At 40.1% G+C, this 26,269-nt stretch overlaps 1 pseudogene; it reads right to left on the minus strand.

The window, feature by feature from the left end:
* Positions 1-9,298: 9,298 nt before the first annotated feature.
* On the minus strand, positions 9,299-10,631 carry LOC143660558 (suppressor of cytokine signaling 4-like; annotated as a pseudogene).
* Positions 10,632-26,269: the final 15,638 nt, after the last annotated feature.

Consider the following 26,269-nt stretch of genomic DNA (forward strand, 5'->3'; position numbering starts at 1 on the left):
AGGAAATATGTAAGTTCTTTCTCTGTCCCCTTTGAAATAATCATTTCTTTAAAGGTAAAATAAACCACCCATGTTTTCACAACCCAGGAAATTTTCCTTTCCTGAGGGAAGGAGTCATTTCTTCATAATGGAATTACCAAGGAAGATAGCTGCTGGCCTTATCTCCCAGTTTATTGGAGGAAAAAACTCCAGGTGCCCCTTGGCTGCAAGTAGCAAAACTATATCAGATCATAAAGATACCATGAAAAAGGTGAACTTTCTGTCTTTGTAATCTCTTTAATGGATTGCCTTTGATGTATCACACTCTTTTTTTAATGATTATTAAATAATAAAATTGTTTTTCTTTCTCTTCTACCTCTGTGAAGAAATTTTCTGAGTTGAGGGAGAATTTTTATTTTAATTATATTTCCCTAAAAATACTTAATGGTGCAAGTTCATTGGCTTAATATCTGTCTCCCCAAGACTACTTTGTTTATCATTGAATATTCCAACATTTGACTTATATCTGGCATGTAGCAGCCTCTCAGTAGCCATTTTTTTAGTGAATAAATACATAAGCACAGGCCACATCCAGGAATGACAATTTACACTAAACCAGTGGTTCTAAAAATGTTGTTCTTAAACCAGCAGTATCAACAACACTTGGAGAATTTGTTGGAAATGTTAATTTTTTGCCCCACTCCATGCATACCAAATCAAAGACTCTGGAGATTCACACTTCTATATTTCAAAACTTATTACAAAATTGTAATAATAAAAACCATAGTATTGGCACAAGTAAAGATATATAGATCAACAAAAAAGAATTGAGAGTTCAGAAATAAACCCACACATTTATGCCAACTGATTTTTGACAGGGGTGCCAAATCCTCTCAATGGGGAAATAGTCATCTTTTCAGCAATGGTATGGAAAAACTGGATATCTACATATACAAGAATGAAAGTGGATCCCTATTTCTCAACATATAGAAGTAAAAGTATCTCTAAATGGGCCAATATCCTAAATATAAGAATTAAAACTATAAAACATCTAGAAATGAACATACAGGGATATCTTAAGTGTCCTGTATTAGGCAATGGATTCTTAGAATTGACATCAAAGGCACAAACAACAAAAGAAAAAAGTAGATAGATTGGGTTTCATCAAAATTAAAAGCTTGTGCATCAAAGGACATTATGCATCATTAAATTAGCCCGGCACAAAAGGGCAAATATTGTATGAACTCACAGATATGAAATAATTAAAATTTGCAAATTGATAGAGTCAGAAACTAGAATATAGGTTACCAAGGGCTGGGGTGGTGGTGGGAATAGGGATTTAATGCTTAATTGATTTCTGAGGGGTGGTGGAAAATTTTTGGTAATGGCTAGTGATAATAGCAGCACAATATTGTGAATGTGTGGTAGTTAGACTCTGGTGTCAACTTGGCTAGGTGAAGGTGCCTAGTTCTATTGTTGTGGACATGAGCCAATGGAATGTGAGCCTCATCTGTTGTTGATTACATCTGCAGTCGGCTAAGAGGCATGCCTGCTGCAATGAATGATGTTTGATCTAATTGGCTGGTGCTTAAATGAGAGAGCTCAATGTAGCACAGCCCAAGCAGCTCAGCATACCTCATCTCAGCACTTGCAGCTTAGCCCAGGCCTTTGGAGATAAAGAAAGGAATCACCCCAGGGAAAGTTGTTGGAACTCAGAGGCCTGGAGAGAAAGCCAGCAGAGATCACCCTGTGCCTTCCCACATAAGAAAGAACCTCAGTTGAAAGTTAGCTGCCTTTCCTCTGAAGAAATACACGTCAACTAAATAAATCCCCTTTTACTGGAAGCCAATCCGTCTCTGGTGTTTTGCATTCTAGCAAGCTAGAACAGAATGTAATTAACAACACTGAACTGTATACTTGAAAGTGGTTAAAATTAGAATTTTTAGATTGTTCATATGTCACCAAAAAAAAAAAACCAACAAAGAAACATAGAACAGTACAAGACAATGAATGAACCCTGTTGTGAATGATACCCTATAATTGATAATTTAATTATAACAATACTGGTTCACCAATCGTAAGAAAGGTACCATCTTAATGCAAAATGTTAATAAGGAAAACTATGTGTGTGGGGGAGGTATACGGGAACTTTGTACTTTCTGCATGTGTTTTTGTAAATGTTCAAATGCTCTAACTAAAAAAAGCAAAAAGACCATAGAACGGGAGAAAATAATCAGAAATACCCAAATATCTGATGAGGGTTTAATATATAGAACACATAAACAATTTTATAACTCAACAATAAAAGGCAAACAACCTAATTTAAAACTGGGCAAAGGACTTGAATAAACATTTCTCTAAAGAAGATACACAATAAGATTATGAAAGGATGCTCAACATCATTAGCCATTAGAGAAATACAAATCAAAGGCATAATTTCACCCCCATTAGAATGGATATTATTGCAAATTATTAACCAAGTGGAAAATATCAAATGTTGGTAAGGCTGCAGAGAAATAGGGCTCTCAGACATTGTTGGTGGGAATGTAAAATGGTGTAACTGTTGTGGAAAACACTTTGGCAGTCCCTCAGAAAGTTAGTCTGTATAGAATTACCATGACCTAGCAATCTCACTTGTAGATAATATACCCAAAAGAATTGGGAGCAGAGACTCAAACAGATATCTGAACACCAATGTTCATAGCAGCATTATTCACAATAGCCAAAAGGTGGAAGCAAACTAGGTATCCATCAACAGGTGAATAGATAAACAAAATGGTGTTTGTATACACACACACACACACACACACACAATGGAATATTATTCCGCTACAAAAAGAAATGAAGTAATTTACTTACAAGGGTAAGGTGCCCCAAATGGCTAAAAATATCTTGAGAAAGAAAAATGAAGTGGGAGTCTCACACAACTTCACTTTAAAGAATATTACAAAGAATACAGTGGTCAAAAAAGCATGGTACTGGCATAAAGATAGATATACTGACCGATGGAATAAAATTGAGTGTTCAGAAACAGGCCCTCTCATCTATGGACAACTGATCTTTGATAAGGCAGTCAAGCCAACGCATCTGGGACAATATATGCTCTTCAATAATGGTGCTTGGAGGACTGGATATTCATATTCAAAATAATGAAAGAGGATCCATATCTCTCACACCCTATACAAAAATTAACCCAAAATAGGTCAAATTTTAGGTCAAAGACCTAAATACTATAGCTAAGACCATAGAACTTTTAGTAGAAATGTAGGGAAATATTTTCTAAGTCTTATAATAGGAGGTGGTTTCCTATATCTTACACCCAAAGCACAAGCATTGAAGAAAGAAAAAAATAAATGAGAACTCCTCAAAATTAAACACTTTTGTGCATCAAAAAACTTTGTCAGGAAAGTAAAAAGGCAGCCTACATAATTGAAGACAATATTTGGAAGTCATATATCAGATAAGGGTTTCATATCTAGCAAATATAAAGAGATTCTTTAATTCAACAATAAAAAGATAAACAACCCATTTAAAAAATGGGCAAAAGATATGAACAGATACTTCTCAGAAGAGGAAATACAAATGGCTAAAGGTATATGAAAAGATGCTCAATTTCATTGGCTATTAGGTAAGTGAAAATAAAAATCACAATGAGATATCATCTGACACCCACTAGAATGGCCATATCAAAAACACAGAAAATGACAAGTGCTGGAGAGGATGTGGAGAAAGAGAAACACTTATCCACTATTGGTAGGAATGTAAAATGGTACAACCACTCTGGAAGACAGTTTGGTGGTTCCTCAGGAAGCTAAGTATAGAATTGCCATATGATTCAGGAATCTTCTTACTAGGTATATATTCAGAGGAACTGAAGCAAGGACACAAACAGACATTGCATATTGATGTTTATAGCAAGACTATTTACGATCACCAAGAGATGGTAACAGCCCAAATGACCATCAACGGATGAGTGTCTAAACAAGTTGTATATACATAAGATGGAATATTACGCAGCTGGTTAGGACAGAATAAAATCGTGAAGCATGTAGCAACCTGGTTGAACCTTGAGAACATCATGCTGAGTGAAATTAGTCAGAAACAAAAGGATAAATAATGTATGGTCTCACTAATATGAACTAACATTAATGAGTGAACTTTGAGAGAACACAGGTTATTGGGAGAAAGAAATAGGGCAAAGATTGGGCATTTGGTGCTGAAGGAATACAGATTGTGCAACAGGATTGATTGCAAAAATTCAGAAATGGATAGCACAATACTATTTGGTTGTATAACAATAATATATATACATTGAATGAAGTAGAATGTGAGTACGATTGAGGGAGAAGGGCTGGAGGCACATATGAGACCAGAAGGAAAGATAGAGGACAAAGATTGAGACAGCATACTTTAGGAATGCCTAGAGTGGACAATGATGGTGACTAAAAGTACAAATAAAAAACATTTCTTTTATTTTTAAAGGAATGAAATTCTGCTACATGCCACAATATGGGTGAACCTTGAAGACATTATATTGAGTGAAATAAGCCAGACACAAAGGGACAGATTTCACTCATATGAGAAAATGAAAAATTGCAGATTCATAGTGACAGAAGGAAGTATAAAGTTTACCAGAGGAGTGGGGATGGGGAATGGGGAAGTTAATGCCTAATGAGTGCAGACTTTCCCATTGGGTGATAGAAAAATTTTGGTAATGAAAGGTAGTGATGGTAGCATAAAACTGTGAATGTAACATCACTGATTTGTATATTTAAAAGTGGTTAAAATAGAAAATGTTATGTTGTATGTATGTTACCACAATAAAATTTAAAGACAAAACAAAAAAGAAACACACAAACAACTCTTGGAATGAATCACAATAATGTTTTTGCTTGTTTGTTTGTTTGATAAGTGAGCTGTGTTTTAGTTTGTTAAGCAGTTAGAGTGCAATATAACAAACGGAACAGCTTTTAAAAGGGAATTTTTTAGGTTGCAATTTTACAGTTCTAAGACTGTGAAAATGTCCGAATTTAGGCACCAATGAGAGATTACCTTCAACAAAGGGTGATGGGCCAGGAACATCTCTGTCACCTGGGAAGGCACATGGCGATGTCTGCTAGCTTTCTCTCCTCGTTTCATAAGGCTTCCCCGGGGGTGTTTTCCTTCTTCATCTCCAGAGATCTCTAGCTGTGTAGGCTCTATCAGCATGCTTTTCCCAAAATAGTTCCTTCTTAAAGGGCTCCAATAAACAACCCTGCCTTGAATGGGTGGAGACACATCTCCATGGAAACCTAATCAAACCACCTAATCATAAGTTACCACCCTCAGCTGGGTGGGTTCCATCTCCATGGAATCAATCAAAAAGGTCCCACTCAGCAATATTAAATGAGGATTAAAGGACATGGCTTTTCTGGGGTACACGAAAGTTTCAAAAGCCATTCCACCCTTTGGACCCCCAAAAGACATGTTCTTTCCAATGCAAAATACATTCATTCCATTACAATATCACAAAGCCTTAACATTTCAGTAACAATATGAATACAATGCAAAGTCAGAAACAGTACAAAATCTCATCAAATCAGCTACAGGTATGTTCTGTCTTAAGGCAAAATTATCCTCTGGCTATGGACCTATAAAACTCAGGACAAATTATTTGCAGCCAACATACAAAGGAGGAACAGTCATAGGATACATGTTTCCATTTCCACAAGGAGAAATTGGAAGGAACACAGGAGTCGCTGGACCCAAGCATTTTGAAAACCTGCAAGGCAAACTCCACTAGATTTCAAAGTCTGAGACTCATTTATTCTCAGGGCTTTAGAAAGTGGCAGTCCCACCCTTTCCAAGGGCCTACATAGAGGCCTGCCTCTCTCTGAATGCAGCCTTGGGGGACACTGGGGAGACCACCTTGTTCTCAGCTCCACACTCTCCAAGCATTGGGGATGAACCAGGCTCTCTGCCATCTCAAGGAGACACATTCAACCCCGTCAAGTAGTGGCAGCCAGGCTCTCCCCAATACCCAAGGAGTGCTTCTCGCTTTTTGAGGCCTGAGGCACTGAAACTCCTGCCCTTTGCTTTTGGGGCAAACTCACCCTCTCCAAGTGCATGGGTGGATCCATTCTCCTGACCTGAGGTTTCTTGGCTTCAGACCTTAGATTTCATCATTCTGCCTTTGAAGTTATTGTTCCCTCAATTTGTTCCTTTTTTGTCCCTTTTCATACAGACTGGCAGCACTTCCATTTATACAGATCCCACAACACTCTTGTTGGTTTCCTATGCAGTATCCTGGGATCATGCCCATCAGACAAGAGAACTTTTCACAAATCTTTTCTGGATAACTCCATCTGAAATGCTTGCTTGCCCTGTAAGGGCTGACTGCTTCCACGTTTGGTTAAATCTTCATGTGGGGCACTATTCTCTGGGGTCTCACTTTCTGGAAACCCAGAACTTTCCAGACCATCAATTTCTGGTTTCTTTGTACCTAAGAGTTCAGTTCTCAGCTTATCTCTTTCTTGTTGCAGTTCACTATAAACTGCAAGGAGAAGCCAGGCTTCCTTTTCTACATTTAGTTGATGCCTTCCTTCCAGTTTACAGTGACACATCCCTCATTTTTGTCTAAAGTCTCATCAGAGGTATCTTTAGAGTCCACATTTCTACCAACTGTTTCTTCAAGGTCCTGTAGGCCTTCTCTAACAGGTTCCTCACAAGTCTTCTATAGTTGTCCCCTTATCTTTTTAAAAAGCTTTTCAAAAAAAAAAAGTGGGGGGTAGGGTGGGCCACACTGGCTTAGCAGGCAGAGTTCTCACCTGCCATGCTGGAGACCCAGGTTCAATTCCTGGTACCTGCCCATCCAAAAAAAAAAAGCAAAACTGTTCCAACATGTTTGGCATTTGCAAATCGCAGCATCCCACTTTTCCAGTACCAAAACTGTTTTAGACTGTTAAAGCTGCTGGACTGTAATATACCAGAAATTGAATGGCTTTTAAAAGGTAATTTAAAAGTTTATAGTTCTAAGGCCCTGAAAATGTCCAAATACAGGCACCAAGAGGTTACCTTCACTCAAGGAATGCTGATGGGTCTGGAACACCTCTGTGAGCTGAGAAGTCATGTGGCAACACCTGCTAGTTTTCTCTCCTCATTTCATAAGGTTTCCCTAGGAGCATTTTCCTTTTAAATATCCAGAGATCTCTGGCTGTGTGGGCTATCAGCACTGAAGCTTTTTCCAAGATTGCTCCCCCTAAAAGAACTCCCATAAGCAACCCCACCTTGAATGGGTGGAGACATATCTCCATGGAAACTATCTAATCAAAAGGTCCCACCCACAGTTGGGTGGGTCCCATCTCCATGGAAATTATCAAAAAAGATCCCACCCAGCAATATTGAATGAGGATTAAAGAACATGGCTTTCCTGGGATACACAACAGTTTCAAACTGGCATAGGCTGGGAATCCAACACAGGCCTCTCATGGCAGGTGAGAATTCTATCACTGAACAGCTGGTGTACCACAGTAATGTTTTGTGTGTTTTTTTAAGCTGTTTTGTTGTAAAATATAATATACATACAAAGCAAAGAAAGAAAAAAGCAATAGTTTTCAAGGCACTCTTCAACAAGTAGTTATAAGATTACAGTGTGTCATCAGCTACCTACCATCCTCTCAGATTTTTCCTTCTAGCTGCTCCAGAACATAGGTGACTAGAAAGAATAAATTTTTTTTATCATCACAATTGACTTATTTTCTCTTTTTTGTGAAAAAATAACATACATACAAAAAAGCGATAAATTTCAAAGCATGACACAACAATTAGTTGTAGAACAGATTTCAGAGTTTGGTATGGGCTGGTAATGGTGTTTTAACAAACCTTTCAGGGTGACTTTGATGCACAGTAAAGCTTGAGACTACTGTACTAAATTAATAAGCGGCTGTCCTAGTCTACCTTAGACACACAGATTTTAGCCTAGAGGCAAGAGTAAATAATTCTATCTGAACTGAAGGCTTGATGAAGAAAGTGATCTCTTTAAGAAGAGTCCAAATAGATGAGCCTGAGAAGGGCACATAGAACTGAATTAACCAGGTCTTTGGAGAAATCTATAAGTAAATCTGTGGGAGGTCCTCTTCATGGCAGGAATGGCCTGAGATGAGGAGAGAGATATTTCAGGGTCTTGAATGCCAAGCCGAAGAGTTCAGACTTCATCGCTTAGGGAAGGTACCCTGTGAAAGGTTTCAGGCAGAGAAGCAACATATTATCCTAACTCTCCTCTTTGATGCTGTTTTCCTGTTGCTTCCTGGCCTGAATCAGACTTCTGGGGTCCCTTCCCCACCGCTGCCTGCCCTCCTCTTCCTGTCCACTGGGAATGAAAACAGCTGGGTTCCCAGGCTTCCCCCGGGGCATGTGGCTGCCAGGCTGATGTAGTTCTGCCTGGGAGTCTCTGGTTTGCAGCTTTGTAGTCAGGACTGGTCAGGCTTTCCTGGATTTGGGAGGAAGGGCCAGGACGCTGGTGATCTAATCTACGTTAGGGCTTCCAGGGCTCAAGAGAAAGAGCCCCTCCCTACTGATAGTTCCTGTTCCAGTGGAGGAGGTGGGGTTTGGGGGGATACAAGCTTGCTTCAGTCTGTGTCAGACTGTACCCTCTGCTCCAGGCTGTGTTCTCTGCTTCCCAGTGCACCAGTGACTCACAGCCAGACTGAGCAGGGGTGAGGAAGGGTGATGACAAACTTAATAACAATTCTTTTTTTAATGAAAATGCATCAAGCTCTATTTTAAATCATTTTGTTACTTTTAACACCCTCTTAGTCAATTATGAAAGCCAGCTACATTAGTCTGAATTATGAATTACAACACACTCAGCTTTACTGAAGATTTTAAAACAGTTCAATGAAAGGGGATGGGAAAACTATATTTTATGTATAAGAATATTGATGGCATAAATTAACAAAACATTACGTGTAGGGTGGACATAGAATTACTTTAGAAAGAAAAGTATGAAATACAGAATATTTGATTGTATTTGCCATGCTTATGAAAATTTCAAATATGCTTGTTCTCATATATGAATTACAACTGAGAAATGAAAAATTAAACATACAATTCACATGATAGAAATAAAAACCAAAAACCTGATCAAAATTATACTTTAAACCTTAGTGTGTAACCTTATACAATCAATGTATCATAAGAAAAATAAACTAGTCAGGAAGTAAGATTTAGGGCAGTAAAATTAATAACTGCCCTTGTAGGAAAATTCAAAGTGGCATAGTAAGAAAAATAAAATGTGAAATGAAAATATGTATATACTCTTTCATATGTTCCTATCCTTTTCTCAGCATTGTCGTTCTGGCGCATCAATCTTGAGTTCTCTAACTTTTGATTTATAGTGATATTCCTTCAGATATAATTTCATAGAAGAAGGAATTGGAAGAGCATCAATGCCATCATAGGTTGTACAGTTACAAATAACTGTTCCGCATACATGCTGTAGGGAAAAGGGAAAATCAGAATTAAAGGAGTGGATAAAAGTGGTTCGAAGAACATACAGGAGTTTGGGTCCTTATAGTGTTCTAGGAGCCCAGTAAAGTCAGGAGAATGGAAGACACAAGGATCATGTGCATCAGAGCTAAAGTTGTGATTCCATTGCTCAATTCTGGCATGAAGAGAATGGCTATAGTATCTAAAACTAACAGAAAATGAATAGTCTTCCTGCGCTGAGTCTCAAAGTTAAAAGGTACCCTCTGGTTTTCCTTCAAGTCGAGCTTCATCTGTATATTTATCCATAACACCCCAGTAGCATGGATTGTTATTGATCTGAAGGAGGTGCGAAACAGTGAACATAATCAGAGTGTGGTACTTAGGAGGGTTTCCAAATGCAGGATTTCTTCACCCATTTCCCATTTGGTTTGTTTCTTTTTCTGGAACTTGTGCAAAGTGTTATAATTTCATCTTCTGAATCCATGTCACTATCTTCAATGCTGTTGTTTGAAACCAAGTTCATCACAGAACCAATCAGAGAGCCAGTTCTACATGAAGCACTATTAGAAGTTATGACAGGCTGAACACTGGAATGGGAGAAACAGATTACATCCTCATCCATGCTTCTTCTTTGTTTTAGATGACCATCCCTCAGTTCATTCTGAGACAAGTCTGTGGTTGTACAGTCATCTGATTTGGGATTTATAGAGGCAGTGTGTTGTTTAATAAAATGCCACCTAAAGGCTAAATCTGATCGAGGTGGCAAAGGACACTTATCTAACTTGAATTCACTGATACGAATTTTTCTTTTAGATGGAAGCCCTCAAGAGTGTCAACTACTACAATTTTTGATTGGAAAACACTTAAAAACACAAACAATTGGAAAAGGCCCACAGTATCCCGCAGTTTCTGTTTAAGGATCGGCCTAAAAATCTATACCCACAGGAATGATCTAAGTCCAACTCAATGGATGAACAGCTGTGCTTCTTTTCTTGGCTCCTTAAAGGAACTTCAGTTTTCCCTATAACATTCACTGCTTCAGCATCTGAACGGCTCTCACTCTTTTCTGACCAAGATAACTTCTTTCCACTCCATACATAACCATCCTTTCTGTGAGCACTTCTACTCCGACTAGTTTCGTGCCTTACATATACAATTTTACTATTATTTTCACAATTTTCTGCCATTTTAACAATTTATCCACAAACCCCAGTGTTATAAATACTGCTTTTTTTTTTTAGTTTTTCCAGCAGGAAGTTTCTACTGGGCACTTTCTGAATGTACCTCCCAGAGTGCAACTTGCCTGCCGCCATGGCCTTGGTCACTCTGGGTGCTCGCTGAGGTTGAGAAAGGACGCCCGGTCACTCCTGCACCTCATGGACATACTACACGGTGGGGGTCTTTCTGCACCACCACCCACTAGGAACCAGGTTCCCATCTCAGACATTGTAGCCACGCTTCCTCCTGCTCCTTAATAATAGTTTGTTATTATTTATTAGTACCTATAGGTACTAACCACTTAATGTGCAGGCACTATGAGTTCCCTACACCAGTTCTTCTCAACTTTATCTGGCCCAATGCCCCCTTGTTATAATAATTATTTTGTAGACCACCTGTAGCATACATAGATAATATAGCCAAATTACCACTCATCGTTTCATAAAATAAAACCATGAAATACCCCCCTGTGCTGAAATGGTATGCACTCAGAAAAGCCATTTCTTCTAATCTATTTTTGTGGGATGGGCCCACTGTTGGGTGGGGCCCTTTGATTAGATTATTTCCATAGAGATGTAACCCAGCCCATTCAAGGTGGGCCTTCATCCTTTACTGGAATCCTTTAAGAGAGGTCGGGGAGAGAGAGAGAGAGCTCAGAAAGAAAACGCCCCAGAAGAAGCCAAGAGGATCCACAGGGACTGAAAGAGTCATTTGAAACCAACCCAGGAGAGAAGGTCCAACAGACATCACTATGTGCCTTCCCATATGACAGAGGAACCCTGGGCACCATCAGCCTTTCTTCAGTGAAGGTATCCTGTTGTTGATACCTTAGTTTGGACATTTTTGTGGCCTTAGAACTGTAAATGTGTAACCTAATAAATCTCCTTTGAACAAGCCAACCCATTTCTGGTATATTGTTTTCTGGCAGCTTTAGCAAACCAAAACACCCGCAATTAACGTAAGGGGGGGAATGAAAGGAATTTATAATACAAGAATATGTATTTCAATATGAAGATGTTTGAAGAAATCCCACTAGGAGATTGTACTGGTTTAAAAGGATTTATGTATCCTTGAAAAGCCATGTTTTAACCCTAATCAATTCTGTGGGAGCAACCATTTCTTCTAATCCCTATTCAGTACTATAGTTTGGAAACTTGATTAGGTTATCTCAACGGAGATGTGCCTCACCCAATTGTGAGTATTAACTCTTGAATAGAGCGAGATGTGACTCCACACATCCCAGGTGGGTCTTGGTTACTTTACTGGAATCCTTTAAAAGAGGAAACATTTTGGAAAAAACTTGAGAACAGTGAGATAGCTATGAGAACTACAAGAGCCGACACAGCCAGAGACCTTTAGAGATGAAGAGGGAAAATGCCCCTGGGGGAACTTCATGAAAGGAGAAGTCTGGAGAGAAAACTAGCAGATGTCACCATGTTTGCCACATGCCTTTCCAGTTGAAAGAGAAATCCTGAACTTCATTGGCCTTCCTTGAGTGAAGGTAACCTCTGATTGGTGCCTTAATTTGGGCATTTATATAGACTTACTTTAATTGGGACATTTTCTTGGCCTTAGAACCCTTTTTAAAAGCTGTTCCTTTTCTGGTATATTGCATTCTGGCAGCTAGCAAACTAGAAAAAGATATAATGAAGCAGTCATATACCAGCACCTTAGGCAGAATTCCTGTGAATGTGCAACAGCTACAAATCCAGACAAATACAGATGTATTACATAATTGACTCAAATATGATCAGTTGATTGCCTTCTGGGGTACAGTTTTCTGCAATGATGAAGCCTTCTGCTAAAATTCCAAATAAAACAGAATACCATCTTTCTTAGATTTACATGATGTGCTGGTGTCTATACTTTACCCCTCCAGATTCACTCTCCATTTTCTTCTTCCTACTCTTGGCCTGGGAGCCTGACCCAATAACGATGCTCATGCCCTCTGGCTTCCCATTAAGTTTGACTGGTGGGTATACTGGCAGGAGATGGATTGAGAAAAGAAAGTGAGTTTGAGGCATTCATTCCTCTAGCTCCCTCCCAGGCTATAGTCCTTAGCCTAAGGTAACTGCTGCTCTCAGGGTTGCTGTAGTGGGTTGAACAGTGGCCCCCAAAAGATATGTCCACCTCCTAACCCCCAGAACCTGTCAATGTGACCTTATTTGGAAAAAAATTCTTTGCAGATGGCATAATAAAAAGGATCTTAAGATGAAATCATCTTGGATGATTTGGGTGGCTCCTAAATCCAATGACAAGTATCCTTATAAGAGACAGAAGAGGAGATATGGAGAAGAGAAGGCCATATGAAGCAGAGGCAGAGATTGGCGCCATGCAGCTGTAAATCAAGGGATGCTTGGAGCTACCAGAAGCTGGAAGAGACAAGAGAATATTCTCCCCTAGAGCCTAGGGAGAAAGTGTGGTTGTTACTGACCTCTAAATTTTGAACTTCTGACCTCCAGATGTGACAGAGTACACTTCTGTCGTTTTAAGCCACCCAATTTGTGGTAATTTGTTCTAGCAGCTCTAGGAAATGAATATAGTGGCTTACTCTGTGATTTCTTTTCCTTCTGGGTTCCCCAAACCTTTCCCTCCTCTCACCCCTTGGGTAAAGTCAGTGTGAGGGTTTTGCTGCTGCTGGACCAGTTTCCTGACATTCTTTCTGGCTCCTATACCTGTCCATACCTTTGCAATTAGTCCTTTTGTAAGTAAATCTTTCCTGAATTAATCTAACTTGAGCATGTTGGTTCTTGTGGGAGCCCTGACAAATACACATGGTAAAAACATTCCTGAAAATTCAATATATATTAAAACTATGCAAAAGTACATGAGCTTCCAGAACCATATAACACATGAGGAAATTGAGGCCCTAAATGGGGACAGAACATGAAAACGGTTATTCAGCAAAATCAGTAGCAAAGAACTTGAATTATCATCCTGTCTTTTTGCTCCGCAGAGCCAAAGCTGTGTGTTCACCAAACATAGACTACATTTCCCAGATTCCCTTGCATTTAAGTATAGACCATGAGACTGAGTTCAGCCAATGGAAGGCGGGTGGAGGAGATGCATGCCACTTCAACATATGACCATAAAATATCCCATGTAATATTCTGCACCCTCTCTCTGGCATCTGTGAGGACAGAAGCAAATATCTCTGAGATGGTGGGCCCTCATAATGGAAGAAGTCCAAATCTCTGATTTCACTGCTCAAGAAGTATATCCTACCAATAAGTTATGCATTGGACTTTGCTGGAGCAAGAAATAAAGCATTACTGTGTTAAGCCACTGAAATTCTGAGGTTATGTGTTACTATAGCCAGCCTAGCATTCTCAGACTAGTGCATATCTGATCAAGCCCTTCTCTATGAACAGCTGGACTTTACCTCTTCCAGAACTCTCTGCCCCAGCCCTTCACAAATTGCAAAGGGGAAGTACAGCTGTGTGATTATGAATACAGGACTTTTTAGATCTCAGACTGAACCCCCGCTGTACCAGAGATGGACCTAAGCAGGTTTTTTTTTAACTTCTGTGAGCCTCATTAAGGCATAAAATAAAGGTGATTATAAGGATTAAATGAGATATTATGTAATAATGGGTCTCAATAGGATAATGCCACCCACTGGGGAGGGGTTTTAGAAATTTGTAGGACCGTTTTTAGTTGTTACAATATCATGGGGTCCTTCTGGCTAGGTATGCTAAATGTGGAGTCATATCTCCACCTAATCAAAAGGTTACACCAATAATTGGGTGCACCACATCTCCATGGAGATAATCTAATCAAAAGTTTCCACCCTACAGTACTGAATCAGGATTAAAAGAAACAGCAGCCCCCACAAGATTGGATCAGAATCAAAACATGGCTTTTCTGGGGAATATAATAGCTTCAAACTGGCACACCATGTTTCTACAATATGACCTTGTTCCCTGGTCACTTGATTGTTCCAAGACCTGGCACCTGACCCATGTGGGTACAAAGATTTTTTTCCTTGGGAATTTTGACGAGATAGAAAAAACTGTCTTAACTTCTTTCCAGGTGATTGGTCCAATAACATGTGCTCTTAGGTGCTCCTGGCAGTCATAGAATCTTCAATGTGTAGAAAGAAAAAGCAGAAGCTTGTTCGAAATGAGAGAATGAAAGATGAAGGGACTCCTGGTGAAATTTGAGTTTCTGGTTTTACTCCATTCTTGAGGCCAACCTGTAATCGATTCCCTTGTCTCTGTGAGATGTCTCAGTATTATTATAATAAGTTCCCCTTCTTGCTTAAGCTGGGTTTAGGTAGATTTTTGTTATTTGCAACACAAAGAATTCTACGGAATAGTCTCAACTTCCTTATAAGATGCATTTTTTTTTCATCCAACAGATATTTGTGGAGCACTTATCATGTTCCAGGTACTGCACAAGGTGCAGGAAGTTCAACAATGAATAGGATAGACATGATATCTACCCTTAGGATAGAGTTGGGATAAGAGACTAGGGCACGAAGAGACCTGGAACAAGTGCTAGACATGTAAAGTCCGGGCTTATGTGAGCATATAAACGGAGCTGGATCAGCCAAATGTTCTGATTTCTCACCTTACCCCAACTTTGGGGCCTCAGAAGCAGCCCACCAGGGACAACACCCTCCTGTCCAGAGTATTCTATGCTGCTGAGGGATTATATGGGGAGAATCACAAAACACTTCCAAGAAAGCGTTGGCACACAGCATGATTTTTATATCAACCCCTCCCCTTTCATTCATGCTCCTTTTGGCAGAGAATGCCAGCTTTCTTCTTAATAGCTATTATCCTCACCTTCCTTACTCGGGGGGTAGCAATGTGTCTGGTGAATAAAACCACATTTCCCATCCTCCTCTGCAGATGGGGATGACTAATGAGCAGTGGAATTGATTGGGAGGGGTTTTGAAAAAGCTCTTTAAAGGGGGCTAATGCAGCTAACAAGCACTCCTTTTCAGGTGAACTTAGTACTGAAGTTATGTGTTAGAGATGGCTGAGTAGAAGAGAGAAATTATAGCTCCCAGGGAGTACACAGAGTCCCCACACCAGCCTGGTCTGCCTGCAGACAGTTTATCGTATAGGAGGAAAATAAAACCTTATCTTGTTTAGGCCTCTATTCTTTTGGATCTCTTTTTTCTAGCTGAACAGAATTCTTCACCAATAGACCCCCCAAAGCCCTCTCATAATTCAGTTTCTCTTCACCAAATAGGCCCCAAGTCATTCATTCATTCATTCATTCATTCATTCATTCACTCACTCATTCAAACACTCTTAATGATAACTAACCCATATTCTAGAATCAGGTGAGATTTTGTGTGCATGGAAGGATGTTGTAAATACCAAAGCATCAAACGCTTATTAAATTGTGTTAGCATTATTCTTTTTAATATTATGATTTGTGATTACTCACACAATTAAGAAGTTTTAGTGTTTAGTATGTAATTTGCTGGATGGTTGTATGAATTACTTTTAGTGGTGTGAATTATTGAAACCCAGTTCTATTTCATATTGTAAACAGTAAAAAGTCACAGTGACCTAAGACGAGTATTTTTCTAACTTTAATATGCATGGTACAAAACATGGGGATCTTGTTAAAATGCAGATTCAGATACAGAAGGTCTGGGGTAGGGCCTCATATTCTCTATTTCCAACAAATTCCTCAGTGATGCTGCTTGCTCTGCACCATCCTTTGCATAGCAGGGACCTATCAGACGCTTCCAGGTGCTGGGGAAGGAAATGATGTGAGAGGGAAAAGGTAAGCTGAGAGTAGAAAGGAGAGAATTTCTGAAAATGGGATAAGAAGTTATTTAGGGACTCTGTCTCTAAGCAGGTTTAGTAACTTAGCTAATAAAAGCCAGGAACTGTCTATACATTGTTTCATTTCAGCTTTGTTTTCAAGCTTTGAGAACTGGGTTTTGATGGGGCCCGGCACTGGGGTTCATGAGGGATGGTGGGACGGGTGGTGGTGGGATGTTCCCAAGTTTTGTTGGACACATTCTGCTATGAATGGCCTGGGAATCCAGCTAAAATGCAGCATCTTATTCAGTCGATCTGGAATGAGGCCTAAGATCCAGCCCTTCTAAGTAGCTGCTGAGGGATGCTGAAGGATGGGAGCTTTTTGAATAACTAGGTCCTTCTGGGTCCTTTTCCCATCTATGTCTGCTTGTAAGTCCCTTTCTGCTTTAACTTACCTGGTGATTATTTCTGATTCTCTTAATTCTGTGACTATTTCTTCCTTTTTGCTCTCAAGGGATCCTCCTTGTTTGTTTGTCCTTAAATTTGGTGTACATCAGGTCTCAGGGTTAGGTCACCACAGACTCCTCTCAGGTGATCTTCTCCATTCTCCTAGTTTCAAAATCCCATCTCATAAAGGTAGAATAATCCCTATTCAATACTGTATGTGTGAAACTGTAATCAGGTCATTTCCCTGGATGATGTGATTTAGCCAAGAGTGGTTGTTAAACTGGATTAGGTGACAACATGTCTCCACCCATTTGGGTGGGCCTTGATTGGTTTACTGGAGTCCTGTAAAAGAGGAAACGTTTTGGAGAATGGGCGATTCAAAGAGAGCAGTACCACAAAGCAGAGAGTCCACGAGCTGGTGACCTTTGGAGATGAAGAAGGAAAACGCCTCCCGGGGATCTTCATGAAACTGGAAGCCAGGAGAGAAAGTTAGCAGATGACGCGGTGTTCACCATGTGCCCTTCCAGCTGAGAGAGAAGCCCTGACTGTGTTTGCCACGTGCCTTCTCACTTGAGAGAGAAACCCTGAACTTCATCGGCCTTCCTGAACCAAGGTATCTCTCCCTGGATGGATGCCTTTGATTGGACATTTCTATAGACTTGTTTTAATTGGGACAATTTCTCAGCCTTGGAACTGTAAATTAGAAGCTTATTAAATTCCCCTTTTTTAAAAGCCATTCCGTTTCTGGTATATTGCCTTCTGGCAGCTAGCAAACTAGGACACTGTCTGTTTTAGTTTGTTAAGGCCACCAGAATGCAATATACCAGAAATGGAATGGCTTTTAAAAAGAGAATTTATTAAGCTGCAAGTTTACAGTTCTAAGGCATGAAAATGTCAAAATATAGGCCCCAACAAGATACTTCACTCAAGGAAGGCTGATGCTGTCTGGAAGACCTCTGTCAGGTGGGAAGGCACCTGGCTGGCATCTGTTGGGGTTTTGACTTCTGAAACCTCTGTCAGCTGGAAAAGGACATGGTGAAATCTGTTAGCTTTCTCTCCTAGCTTCTTGTTTCATAAGGTTTCCTCGGGGGAGTGTTTTCCTTCTGTATCTCCAAAGATCTCTGGCTGTGTGGGTTCTGTTAGCACTGAAGCTTTTTCCAGAATGGTTCCCCCTTAAAGGGCTCCAGTAAGCAACCCCACCTTGAATGGGTGGAGACACATCTCCATGGAAACCACCTAATCAAAAGTTACCACCCACAATTGGGTGCATCACATCTCCATGTAAACAATCAAAAAGCTCCCACCCAGCGATATTGAATGAGGATTAAAGAACATGGTTTTCTGGGGTACACAACAGTTTCAAACCAGTACACTGTCCTTTTGTATCTGGATTATTTCACTCACACAGTGTTTTTAAGGTTCATTCGTGTTGTACTATAAATGAGATCTTAACTTCTTTTTGTGGCTAGACCACATTGTATTTATCCAGTCATCTGCTGATGGACACATAGTTGCTTCTACCTTTTGGCAATTGTGAATAATGCTGTTGTGAACATTTGTGTACAAAAAAACACAAAAAAAACCCCAGCACAAACAGCCTGTGGTGGGTTGAATTATGTACCCCAGAAAAAAATAAAAGTCATGTTTTAAATCCATTTCTGTGAGTGTGAATTTATTACATTAGGAAATTTTGAAGAGGTTATTTTTGGTAGAAATGTAGCCAACTGAATCAGTACAGGTTTTTATTTTATTGTGGGAGGCTTTATGGACAAGGAACAGGGGAAAAGCCACCAGGGAGGAGAAGAAACTGAAAGTCAACTGAAATCCTGGAAAAGAAAGGAGAAGACATGGTCATGTACATGTTCATGTGACAAAGAAGCCAAAAAAAGAGTAGGCAGACAGCCCCAGAATGCCACAGTCTTCAGGGAGAAGGCATCACCTTGTTTTGTACTCCTCCCAGTCCAGCCTCAAAACAGTAATTTCATGTTCAAGCCAATCCATTGTACAATAGTTATTTTAGCAGCTGGAAAACGAAGACACAGCTTTAGTCCTCCCTCTTAAGAAGGCACTTTTAGGGTTGGTGGGCCAGTTTGAATCTGCGGTATTCCCCAGAAAAGCCATGCCCTTTAATCCTCATTCAATATTGCTGGATTGGAGCTTTTTGATTATCCATGGAGATGTGACCCACCCAATTGTGGGTGGTAACTTTTGATTAGATGGTTTCCATGGAGATGTGTCTCTACCCATTCAAGGTGGGGTTGCTTACTGGAGCCCTTTAAGAGGGAACCATGTTAGAAAAAGCTTTAGAGCTATGAAAGCCCACACAGCCAGAGACCTTTGGAGATGAAGAAAGAAAATGCCCCAGGGGACCTTCATGAAACAAGAAGCCTGGAGAGAAAGCTAGCAGATGCTAGGAGATGTTTACCTTGTGCCTTTCCAGCTGAGAGAGAAACCCTGAACATGATCAGCCTTCTTGAACCAAGGTATCTTTCCCTGGATGCCATAAATTGGACATTTCTATGGTCTTGCTTTAATAAGGATATTTTCATAGCCTTAGAACTGTAAACTTGCAACTTAATAAACTCCCCTTTCTAAAAGCCATTCCATTTTGGTATATTGCATTCCAGCAGCTAGCAAACTAGAACAGCTGACAATTGCAGGAAACTGAGAGGGAATGTCTCCTTAAATTTGGGGTCTGAGCATCTTACGTCCCTCACCCTACTCCTGGATCTGCCAGGACTTCAGCTGGAAATCTCCCACCAATTCATGTTAGAGATAAAAAAAATTCATACCTGGTATAAAATAAAACTGTTTATGGGAGAAAAACAGAGTTTTATCTGCATCAATTTTGGGAGCTACTTTAATTACCCTGATTTTTGTTTAGAGCAGAAGTCACAAGCTGGTGACCCAGCGTCAAAATTGGCTCCCAGGCCAAGCCCCCATCATTCCCACCTCACGTGTTTGCATTACCTGTATGACCCCTGAAGGCACCTGCATTTTTTAACCCTTAGTTTAGAATTTGCTGTCTTAGAACTACCCTGAGAGGCAAGGTGTTCTCATTTCACTGATCAGATAACAGAGACTCAGGAAGAAGAGGTAATCTGCCTGGACATGAAGCGAGGGCTCCAAGCAAGTCTGCAGCTTCCCGCCCTGGGTTTGTACCCTGAGGTCTCCATCTCCACACCCCCAACACCGAAAGGCTTCAGTGGGTTCTCATGACTCTCCTCTCCTAGAATTCCCCCTTCCTACAGCACACCTTTCCTCGTCTAGATTTCCAGAGGAACAACACATAGCATGGTTGAGACGTTTACAGACACATTCCTGAGGGAAAGCCTTTGCAGATGTTCCTCCCAGAGAGAAGAAAGTATTGTGTGTCACCTGAGTGGAGGGCAGTCTGTGCTTGAGCATGGCCAAAATATCCTTCTCCAAGTGTGCAAGAAAAAGCAGTAAATAGGACCAGATATTTTGGAAAAACCTTAGTGGGAAGGGCCTCACTTAGGGGTTATGCTGGTTTGAAACTCTTATGTACCCCAGAAAAGCCATATTCTTCTCATCCATTCTTGTGGGTGCAGACATATTGTGGGCAGGGCTCTTTTATTACATTGTTTCCATGCAGATGTGACCAGCCCAATTCAACGTGGGTCTTAATCATCTTTACTGGAGTCCTTTGTGAGAGCATAAAAAGACAGTAAAAACTAAGAAAGCCCAGAGATGTTTGGTGAGAGAAAGAAAATGCCCAAAGACATTTTGGAGGCAGAGAGAGAAATGCCCCAGAGACACACAGAAAGGTCCCACAGACACTGAGAGAAAAGGCCTTTGGACTCAGAAGCTGAGAGCAATGGATCTCAGGAGAAAAGGACCAGCAGACACCAGCCATGTTCCTTCCTATGTGTCAGAGGGGCCTTGGATCCAGCAGTTTTTCTTCAGAGTCAAGGTATCTTCCTCTTGGTGCCTTAATTTGGACATGGCCTTACAATTGTTGTAACCTAATAAATCCCCTTTGTAGAAGCCAATCCATTTCTGGTATACTGCATTCTGGCAGCATTAGCAAACTGAAACAGGGTTGAGATCCCACTGAGCTCCCGTGTTTGGATTTCATAGAGGGCAGTGGTTCTTAGACATCCTTTTTGGTTGCTCTTATGAGAATTGGATAATTGTTCTGGATCCTCTCCCTAGAAAAATTCATTTAAAAATTCATTTTAAAAGGGGTTTGAATAAATAAAAATGAATAAAAGAAAAATCGTAAGGGGATTGAACGAAGTTGCTTGGTATTCTTAAATTTCATCACAATTAATCTAGGTGTAGGTCATTGTTGTTGTTTGTTTATTGTTCTTGGTGTTCAGTGGACAATTTCAATGTGAAAGTTTATGTCTTTCTTCACCTCTAGGAAATATTCCATAATTTATTTCAAATTTTTCCCTACATTTTCTTATTCTGGATTCCTATTAAATCGAGCAATAGAATTTCTGCATCCATCCTCCATGCTCCCTAACTTTTTCTTTTACAGTTTAAAACCTTCGATTAGCAACTACAACTCGATTCAATCACACCAGACTCCTCGGGTTATGAGAAATCTTTCACAAGATGGTCCTTCAGGCAGAGGACCATCTGGAGACCCAGACCACCTGCAGTTCTGACCAACTGGTTACAAATCTGGAGGTTCCCAACACCCACTCTGATTTGATAATCTCCTAGAATGAATCATAGCATTCCCTGAAAATACTATCCTTAGGATTATAGCTTCATTATAGTAAGAAGTTAAAAGAAGAGACCCATAGGGGCAAGGTCTGGGAGGGTCTTACACATACAAGCTTCTGTCTAATCGTCACAAACAGTCAGAAGATATCATCTTCCTGGCATAGTGATGTCATTTACAATCAGGTTAGCTCATGAGCTCATGAAAGTCTGAGCTTATATGGAGTTTCATTATGTAGGCATGATTGATAGAATCAGTGCTGATGTGGCTGAGCTCAATCTCCAGTCCCCTTCCCCTCCCGGAAACTGGGAGGTGAGGTTGATATGATCTGGCCCAAATTTCCAACCTCCAAAATGTTTGGTCTTTCTGGTATGGCCAGCCCCCACTTTAAGACCATAGGGGTTCAGCTGCCCCCCACCCCCATCTTCTCTAACCTATGAACCATCCAGAGTGGTCCTGGAGCCTTCATGTAAACAAGAGACACTTGTATCCCAGGAACCCGCAAAGATTTAGAGGTTACTCACCCCTGACCCCAGAAGGTCTAATTCATTACTATACCCTTCCCATCTGTTTTTTTGTTTTGTTTTGTTTTGTTTTTAACATGGGCAGGCACCAGGAATCGAATGCAGGTCTCTGGCATGGCAGGCGTGAATTCTGCCACTGAGCCACGTCGCACCAACCCCCATCTGTTTTGAACTCCATTTTCAGAGAATTTCTCGGCTTGATGTTTCAACTCTGTGATTATTCAACTCTTGAGCCCTGTCTATTTTGTTATTCAGTCACTGAATTTTTATTTTGAAAACTGGGTACTGAATTTCTAAAATCTCTAATTGATACTTCTAAACAGATGAAATAGGCTTTCATGCTTCTTGTGAAGGTATTAATTACACTAAATCTAAAGTCTTGCTCTGTTATTCCTCTTACCTCTGTTTCTTGAGTATTAGTTTTTCTGATTGTGAGTTTTGACGGCCCTGTCTGATAAATGTTGATGTTACTCAAATGTTTAGTACTTCTAGACGTTTGTTCATCCTTCAGTTGTGAATTCTTGTTTGTGTTTGTTCTGCTTACTGAGCCAGCCTGTAGTGATTTTGTGGAGGAGTGGAATGTGCTGGTCAGGTGTGTATATGGGGGGTGTATGTCAGGCAGAACGAGACCTGCTTGTCTTTTGGGTGTGGGAATTCTCTTCTCCTCCTGGGGGTTAGTTGTTGCTTGGAACACAGCCTTGTCTCTAGGCCCAGAGCCCAGGTTCATATGTTTGGCCTGGGAAAAATCTCCATTGAAGCTAGCTAATAAGTATAAGTCAGGAGAAAGAGCGGGAGGATTACCTCAGATACTTCACCTGCAGTTTATCAATTAAGTCACTCCAAGAAATGGCCCAAAACCCACTTCTCCTGGTTTTATTTAAGTCTGAAATTGGTGTTTAACATTTTTATCTTTGCATCAGTCTTCTGGTGTATGATTTTTCCCCCTAGCTTTAATCTTTATCTGCCTTTTGTGTTAAATTTAGAATGGTCTTCCCTACTCCCCCTCCCTTCCACAATTTTAAATAATCATTTCTTTTTTTCTTTTACTAATTTTATGATTTCATGTTTTACATCCAAATCTTTAAGCCATCTGGAATTTATTCTAATGTCAGCCATGACCTGGGGCTCTAACTTCAGTTTTTTCCTAAAGGTGAGCCAGTTGTATAGGGAAAGCATGGGCTTTTAAATTTTTTTAATTGCAGCTCACCTCCTAGAGCTTCATAAAGCCCTAGGAGTTAAGAATAGAAAAGCTAGGACTATAACTCAGCCAGCTCCTAATCTCTGCTCTTTGCTCACTCAGGGACTCAGTTCTACTTAGGGAAAAGGCTCTGAGCAATGATTTAACGCTGGCAGGGCCAATGCAGAGAACCCTCTAGAGGGAGTTAACAGCTGCTGTTTCCCTGTTACTGGGCATGGCCTCATGGGAAACAGTTGCTCAGCCAGGGACCCCACCCTCTGCTCCTTAACATCATTTACCTTCTCCAACCCCCCATGTCCTTACCCTACTGAATACTCAAAGCTGGGCAGAGGAAAGCTGCCTCTGTGAAGCTTTCCCTGATATGCCCAGTGAAGCGTAAGTGCTCCTCTTCCTGGGTCCCCAGGAGAATATATGCAGTTTGCATGTATCTCTACTGCAATTGTTTGTTGACATGTCTGAAACGGAAAAATAAATAAACTAATAATATAAACTTAATAAATCAACTAAGCCACTAGATATGAAGGATGTTATCTACCAGGTACAGGAAAGATAATAAATAAATAAAATAAAGGCTGTGGAGTGGCTGCTGTCCCAGTAGATATGTTTATCAGTGACATCTGTTGAGGCCCCAGGTGTTCTACGACTTTGATTAGGTTGCCTGAAGCTAAGGAGTCTTTATTCTTTTTTGACTAAGTATTAGTTTCCAGAGATTCCAGGAAGAGTCAACTTTGTCTCTTTCCTCAGGGAGCTGACAACCTAGTGTATAGGAAGATTCAGGCACATCAAAATCTTCAAAGAAAACAGGGATCATAGCTAAGTTGGAGAGTGCATCTTCTTAAAATAAATACAACAGCATCAAACTGGCATTTCCTGAATGCTGCATATTTGAGAATATATGAATATCTAAGCTCTTAACATACTTTACCCCATATGATTCTCATTAAAACTTGGTGATATTATCAGTTCCATCTTGCAGATGAGGAAACCTGACTCTCAGAGGGGTGAAACATTTTACCTAAGGTCATGAAGAGGAAGCCACCACCAGAAACTTAGGTAGAGAAAGGGGATAACCTCAAAGAGGAGAAAGACCCAACCTTTGGTCATTTTACCCACTTTTCCACCGCCCTTCTACTTGGCAGTGCTTGCTGGGGTTGAAGGCAGTTTCTCCTGTTTGGAATGCCCTTCACAACCCTCCTCCAGCAAAATCTTAGATTTCCTTTAGGGAAAGAGCCAATGTCCCGTCCCTGGTTGGGGGCTCTGCCTCTTTCTCCTCCCCCTCCCAGGGGCCCCATAGCCCTTCAGACAAGGGTCTACCCTGGCCTCAAGCTTCACACTCTGGTATAAGTAACACCTTAACAGGCCTGCTCTCCCCACTAGGCGCCCTGAGGAGAGTGACAAACTCTTCCCTTTCCTTAATCTTCTGAGTCTATCACAGGGCCTGCCACACATGCTTATTAAATAAGCAGGAAAAAATCCAATATTTTTGAGCATAGGCACTGTCTCAGTTTCAGAGTTTGCACTGTTCAGAATTTATGCCTCTGAAACCTCACCTAGAGATTATGTTCTATGTGTCCAAGAACCATAAAAATGCCCATTCCTTTGACTCGTCTTTTGCACTATTTTCCTTAGGAGTTTTTTTTTTTTTAAAGATATTTTGTACTTTGAGAATTCATTGAAAGTGTTTCATTAATTTCTAGGTTTCTTAATTTTTTCGTTTAATTTTAAACTTTTTTATTTTTTTTGCTATTACTTTCTAGTATTAGTACATTGTGATCAGATAATGCTATCTGTACTTATTCTACTTTTTGAAATATATTAAGGATTTTTCTGTCTTTCTTTCTTCTTCATGTGGCCTTATACGTGGTCATACATAATGACCCATGGGCACCTACAAACAGTATATTCTAGGTTTTCAAGGCGGAGAGTTTGATGTATTTTAATTCAACCTGATTTACTAATGAAAAAATTAAGTCCTCTGACTCCTTACTTATTGTATGGTTAATTATTGATTAGTTACAGGTTAAGAGTGGAGAATTAAACTTTCCTACTAATTATGAGGTTCTGTCAACTTCTCCATAGATTTCCTATTTTTTTCCTTTATGAATTCTGATGCTATGTCATTTGGTACATAAATATTTATGACAGATCATTATTGTAGCCCTCAGCCTTTATCATTATAAAGTGTTCTCCTGTGTTTACTGATTTTCTGTGAATTCAACTGTCTGATATTAATATTGTACCACATGTTTTCTTTCAAGTATTTGCATACTTGAAATTTGTTTTTATCTTCTAGTGCTTCCCAACTTTTACTTTTGATCTTTCTGAATCACACTGTTTTAGGTGCTCCTCTCACACACAGCACAAATTGGGTTTTATCTTGTGACTCCATGAGCTGCTTCTAAAGAGTGAGATTACCACATCAAAAGTAATAAAACTTTTATAACTCTTAATCCCAAAATAAATTGCTTTTCACAGGTTGGACCACTTTAACCTGTCTCCCTCCCTCACTTATAAGCAAACCATCTCTCCACCACTTTGCCAGCAATTGCTATTAAACGACTGCTTAAATTTTTAATAGGTGAAAATGGGACCTCCTTGCTCTTTCATGTGCTTTTCTTGGCTTCATCATATTCTATTTTCCTTTTCACCACTTTGCTTTATAGTGAAGATGGGAGAAGGAAGAAGTCAAAATGAAACGTTTTTTTTTACAAATATCTCCAGTGAGGTTAAGATGGGTGGGTGGATTTCCTATTCCTGATTCACATGGCAATGCTGAGTCAATCACTTCCCATAGGCCCCTGTTTTACTTTCCTAGGCTGCAGAAAGTAGAGACCATGAAATGGGTTGCCTTCTAACAATGGGAATTTATTAGCTTACAGTTTTGAGGCTGAGAAAAATGTCCAAATCAAGATATCATCAAGGTGTTGCTTTTTTCCCCAAAGACTGGCTGCTGGCAATCCTTGACTCTCTGCCACATAACAGTGCACATGGTGGCATCTGCTGGTCTCTCCCT

This window comes from Tamandua tetradactyla, chromosome 2, assembly GCF_023851605.1.
Source record: "Tamandua tetradactyla isolate mTamTet1 chromosome 2, mTamTet1.pri, whole genome shotgun sequence".
NCBI lineage: Eukaryota > Metazoa > Chordata > Mammalia > Pilosa > Myrmecophagidae > Tamandua > Tamandua tetradactyla.